We start from the raw sequence: 6,404 nt of genomic DNA on the forward strand, positions 1-6,404 counted from the left end.
TCTTAGAAAGTTGCATACCGTCTTTTATTTCGACAATATATGGTATTTCCACAATATATAGATGGAATTTCCCTCAATATACTGTGGTATTTCCACGTCAAAATTCCGCTTAAATATTTTTGTACAGAGCAGATAGATTGCAAGGGGCAGCTTGGTATTTCCAGATCAAAAATTACCTTTAATTTCGAGGGGATTAAAAATGAGTTGAATGAAGGAATAATGTGGTCACACACTCAATTCCGATTTTGATGTTGATAATATTGAATTTCATAAGTTGTGGTTTATTACACCAAAAACTAATAAAATATTACATGACACAAGAAATAGTTTCAAAATAAGTTTGATATGTTTTTAATAACAAATAGTAAAGTTGTTTACATAGTAAACAAGCTATAATTTATTGCAATACTACAATGCAACAAATTTATACGTCAACAATATAAATAGCAGAACATTCTTAGGTTTACACGGAAATTTCAGCTTTCAAACATATAAACTCACCTTGATCAACATTTGAATGTTGGTTTGGACTGTCTTCTATTGAAGGAAATAAACGTGGTACTGCGTTTTTACATAACCTGTTCCGAGTTTTATTTGAAAACATAGTATTTTCAAAATGCACACTGTATAATCTGTTCAAATTTAAGTTTGTTTTCTTTAACAAATCTTCTCTCTGGCACAACATTGCCCAATTTCGTGCCCTGAAAATAAAATAAATTTACTTACTATTTAGACAACACTAAATTTTCCGGCTATTGTTAACTTTCATAAATATATAATATAATATGCAGATGAATGTAGAAAAAACACAATATTTATGCCTAGGTGAAGATTCAACTGATATGATATTGGACAATATAATCAGAAAATACCTAGTTGTGGTAAATATAAGTATTTGGGAATTAATTTCAGCAAAGAAGATACGGACGATGCAGAAATTAAGAGCAGAGTCAATAAAGAAAGAACGATAATTAGAGATATAATTAAATCATTGAACGGAGTTTTGTGGAGTACCAAGATAGAGAAACAAAGAAAAATGAGAATATACAACACCATGATTAAGAGCACATTGGTATAGGGATCCGAAAAATGGAGAGTAAAGGAACACCAAAAAAGTAAAATAGAAGCTACCGAGATGGACGCTCTAAGAAGAGCAAGTAGAACATCGAGATTGGACCGGGTTAGAAATGAGTAAGTAAAGCAAATAATGAATTTGCAGGAAACGGTCATAGATGCATTGAGAAGAAACAATTAACGTGGTACGGACATGTTCAAAGAATGGGGGAGGAGAGACTGCTAAAGAAAATTATGAAATGGATACCTACAGAAAACAAGAAAAGAAGAAGGCCAAGAGCGACGTGGATATACAAGGAATAAGATAATCAATGAGTGTACGAGGATTAGAAGATGAAAATTGCAATGATAGAAGATATTGGCAACAAGGCATCGGACAGCGTCGGAGGACGTTTTGAACCCGAATTTGTATATATAAACATATAATATATATCAAAAAATATTTCCCCTTTGTAAACATAATTATTTTATCTTAAGTATTTAAAAAACTGCAGGTAACATTTTACTATTTCCAATAATAATGATGCTATTCTGTTAAGGTGGTTAAATAAGCAAATTAAAAATTATATACGTACCTATCAGCTTCCTTGGGAAATCGGAAAAAACTGTAGTTACAATTTTTTGAATTGTTCGTGCACATTTTCGCTGAACACCGACTAATACCAGTTCGAATTTTACTCATGTTCAACTTCACAATATTAACAATTATTCACAAAACTAACTCAATTTAAGCAAAATACGGCACTGTTAACCCGTACGTTCATACTCGACTAGCAATGGAAGAATGGTTCTCGGGCGACCAGGAAATATGCGCAGTCGCCCTGCGCGTTGAAAGATTTTACTTCCAATTTTTCGGAGAGTGGTTCTACTGTGGAACCTCTTTATACTGTGGTCTTGGTATTGCTAAAATAAAGCGGTCTTGGTCTTGGTCTTCCGAAAATGCAAGAACAAGACCAAGACTGCAAGACCAAGACCGATTTTGGGCAACACTACCTAATGGACAAGGAAGGTCAGCAAGTTCTGACTTTGAAATTATTGAATCGCGTACAAAAACAGCGATTCCACCACCTCTTGAACCACGGTCTTTACGAATTATTTTAAAACCCGGAATGTATACACTCTGATCTGAGATATCCGAAGTCAACCAAGTTTCGGACAGGCAAACAATATCAAAGTTGTGATCATTTACTAGATCAAGGAAAACGTTAAATTTTGGAAACAAAGAACGTGTATTAAAATGAGCTAATTTTAGCTTTTTGTTAGACGTACTGAATTCTAGTTTTAAGTTGCTCAATTTTACCTAGTAAATAACCACAAACTGAACTGTTTGCAACATGAGCTGTATCTAAATTAAGTTTGTATCTTAAGTTTAACGTTTTACAATTATTACAACACATAGTCTGACTGGTACAATCTTTCATTTCATGAGATTCAGAACATTTCGGGCATACTAAATTACTAAGACAATTTTTTTTCTGGTGACCGGCTTTACAACATTGAAAACATTTTACAATATTGACGTGTTCACTAACATAACATTTGAGCCAGCCTATATACAAAAAACCTCTTTCTATTACCGCTTTTTATAAAGCTGGTGAAACCTCCAACACGACGTTGAAACGCTCCTTAAACTTAACTTTTGTTACTATTTTTATATCATCTTCATTTACGTTGAGATCATTTAAAGTAATAAGGTCTTGCAAAAAACTTGTTGTTTCCAGAGAGGCTGCATTTACGCCACGAATCATTAATAACGGATCTAACTTCTTTGGTTCAGTAACAGAATAAGTATTTCCTAATTGTTTGGTAAGGCACTCTTTTAATTTTTCTAAAGACATTGAGTTGCTAGGCAGGCCGCACATCAAAGAAACATGAAACGTAAATTACGTTTCATGGAAATAAACCACTGCTAAATAAATATATGTCCGGCCATTTATGAAACTCTCCGAAAATAAAAATGTGTCATGAACATGAATCACACTCGTTTCATTGGTAGGCGGACTTTGAGATTTGTTTAGCAGTGTTTTCTTTTCATGAAACATGTTTTTCGTTTCATGTTTCATGTTTTTCGTTTCATGTTTCTTTGGTGTGCGGCTTGGCTTACAGTTAATCAAAACTCCATTTTTTACCAACTTAGTACTATCGACAGTAGCTTTTGTAGAAGAAAGATTAATTTTCGATTTAATATCGCTATCTACTGTAACGATTAGTTATTACCATCGTTACTAAAATATTTATTCCAATAGTAACTAGGTATGCAACCAACTTTACAGACAATTGTATTGAAAGTTGCAGTTGATCGACGACAAAATTGGTAACTTTTGGGGAATTCAGAACCTAGAAGTTGGTTTGTGTGTCGATACGGCTTCCGGCTGACGTGATTGTCATTGAAGAAGGGGCTATTCGTCACTTCAATCTCGGCTGTTGTTGAAAGCAGACCCATCAGCCATCACGCCAGTGGCCATTACAGAGAATATAAAATTTTAGTTGAAATGTTTGAATAGAATATACGTTTACGTGGGAAGAAGTTGTTTTGTTCTTGGTTGTTAAGTGGTTTTGAAAAGAAGAGGTTTTTTTTGTTTTCCAACACCTTTTTGAAGAGTAATGGGTATGTATTAAAAAAAATGATGTTTTTTTCCTTAAATAAAAAATAACCCGGTTATTCATTTCAAATATCTTACATATATTATCTTTAAATGAAATGTTACTCTTCAATCATCAGATTTGCAATACTTCAATACCATCGCACTTTTTTTTTCTACAGAGAAAAGAATTCTTTCTAACTATATACTTCCAGTTCAAAATCAGTTTGGAATTAATGACCATTCTCCTTCTCTCCTTTATATAACTCCATAAAGTAATCTTGATTACCAGATTCATATTTACTTGTTCAAATACTTCCTTATATTCGTTTAAAAAGGCTCTTTCCAGTCAAGGATAATCAAGGTCAATGACTTCAAGCATGGACGTCAAACTCAATTTTTACTTAGATTTTTTCTCTGTCAAGTTCTGATAAGGTGATACACCTTTTTGCAGAGGCCCTGTTTCTTTTGTGGTCAAGGCAATCAGCTGATCAAGGTTTGTTTTTTTAGCCACTGGTGGAGATCAAGATTAAGTCAATCCTTTTTTTTGGGATATGGAATAAATAGAGGATCATTTTGAGTTCTTTTGGCATTTAATGGATTTTATTTTTTGTTTTTTTTTTGGAGACAGTTTTCCCGGTGCTAGGAAGTACCTCCTTGTCGCACCACATCGTCGTACCTTCTGGTTGGTGAGAAGTACTCCCCCTAAGGTAGAGGAAACCTGGAATATACCTTACTTGGCTCTCCCGCATCAACTTAACCGGAGTTTGGAGAAGCCACAGGCCTACTTTTTGTAGAAACGACAGGTTTTATTATTAAAATTTACATTTTCAATTCTTTTACATAACATATTTCAACTTTAACATTTTTAATAACATATATAATCTTAATAATCATATAAATTCATTTTTCTAAAATCAATTAACGTAATCATAATCAATATTTTCCTTTCCACAACTTTTATATGTCATTTTCATTATTGTATTTGTATTCTATTTTATTTAAAATAGTCCGGAGATCATAACCTATCTGGTAAGATACTGTGCACACTATCTTGGTTATTATCACAATATATCAGTATTGTCCGGTGTATCATTCCGATCAGATGTGGGATTGTCAACCAATATTGTAGTCCTCCTTAATAATAAGTTTTTGTACACACATATTTAGATCCATTAACTGTCTTGGTATAATAAATTCAATATATTTGCTTTTCTCTACTGTAATATCTGTGTAATAGACAGGAGCGTACTAGCCTAGTACGTCAGGTGGTTAGCTAGTTTGTATAAAATTGTATATAGGGGTTATAGGTATTTTTTTTTCATTAAATTTGTTGGTTGTACATACTTATATTTTTATTATCCTACCTTTTTAGTAGTATTAGTTAGGTACAGCAATATAGGTCACGTGGAGAGCAATATATTCTATTCTTTCCTGGCGCTCAACACTACTTCTGAATATCTTCTTGGTCAATAGTTCTTTTCTTGTCATTACTCCTTATATTAAGTTATTTTCTTTATCATTCAAGGATTTCAGTAGGTACCGTCTTACTAGGGCGTGCAAATACGGCCTGATCCTTCCCTGAGCCCTACTGTTTAGTCTCTTCAATTTCCAGCTAGCCTATTTTGAGGAAACTTCCATAAATAAGTAATTACCCTTTAAAGCTAGATCTATTCTGCCACAACACAACCTCATTTTTGTTACACTACCTGTACGTTAGTAATATTTTGGTTCGTTGACCTTACAAGCAAAACAGAATCACATCCAGTTTTGTTTATTTTCAAGGCACCCGAGTAACTTTTTGCTGGCCTATCACTAATTGGCAAAAATGAACTGGTATAATTAGAAGGTTGTACTTGAAAATCGTCACTTACCGGCGTTTTTGATTTAAGCAGATTATTTGTGTATTCCAATTCAGAAACGTACTTACTTAAAATTTCCCTTTCTCGTTACAGACATTCAATCTCCTTCTCCAACACAACTTTTTCACATGATAACTTATCACACATTGGAGCAGAAAAATGTCATTTATTAACAGAACAATTACGACAATAGAACGAGTTTTTATCGACAAATACAACTTTCGAAATTGCATCAAAACACTTGACGTGCACAACAACATCACAGGTATTACCCAAACATTTAATGTCACTTGTTGAAGTAAATTTAGCACAAAATTTACATTTGTCAGGAGGTTCACTGCTCGAACCGCCTGCCATCGTGGTCGACGATCGAATACTGGAATATCTGGTATAAAGAGGATCTGTTGATCGGATCGGCACTAACGGTTCTTAGCTTAATAAAAAAATAAAACTTAGTTATTTGAGATTTTCTGATTTCCATAGACCAATACTATTTTAAGAAACAATTGAATGGGATAATTTGTTTTTCATACTTTAAATTATTACTAAGTTTAATAAAAAACTATGTATTACTATATTATTCATAAATATTTATGTTTTGTAATTAAAATTACTTCAAATATTATTAAAAAAAATTGTTTAAACAAATTTAATGGTGTATATGTTATAGTCAAATTTCAGGCATATGGTGTATATGTTATAGCCGAATTTCAGGCACTCCTAGGTTTGACTAGGCAATCCTCAGGTCTGACTGACGGTCTAAGTCAAAGCCCGAAATAAATTACATTTTCGGAATATGACTAGTCAAACCTAGGAGAGACTACGTTGGTCAGGCAAAGGTCGAAATTTAATTTTATGAAATCGGGCTTTGACTAGTCAAACCCCG

At 33.2% G+C, this 6,404-nt stretch overlaps 1 long non-coding RNA gene across 1 annotated transcript; it reads left to right on the forward strand.

The window, feature by feature from the left end:
- Window positions 1-3,006: 3,006 nt before the first annotated feature.
- LOC126880250 (uncharacterized) lies at window positions 3,007-5,002 on the forward strand. The gene is made up of 2 exons (XR_007696521.1): window positions 3,007-3,682; window positions 4,167-5,002. It is a non-coding gene; the product is annotated as an uncharacterized LOC126880250 (long non-coding RNA).
- Window positions 5,003-6,404: the final 1,402 nt, after the last annotated feature.

Source organism: Diabrotica virgifera, chromosome 2 (assembly GCF_917563875.1).
Source record: "Diabrotica virgifera virgifera chromosome 2, PGI_DIABVI_V3a".
Lineage (NCBI taxonomy): Eukaryota > Metazoa > Arthropoda > Insecta > Coleoptera > Chrysomelidae > Diabrotica > Diabrotica virgifera.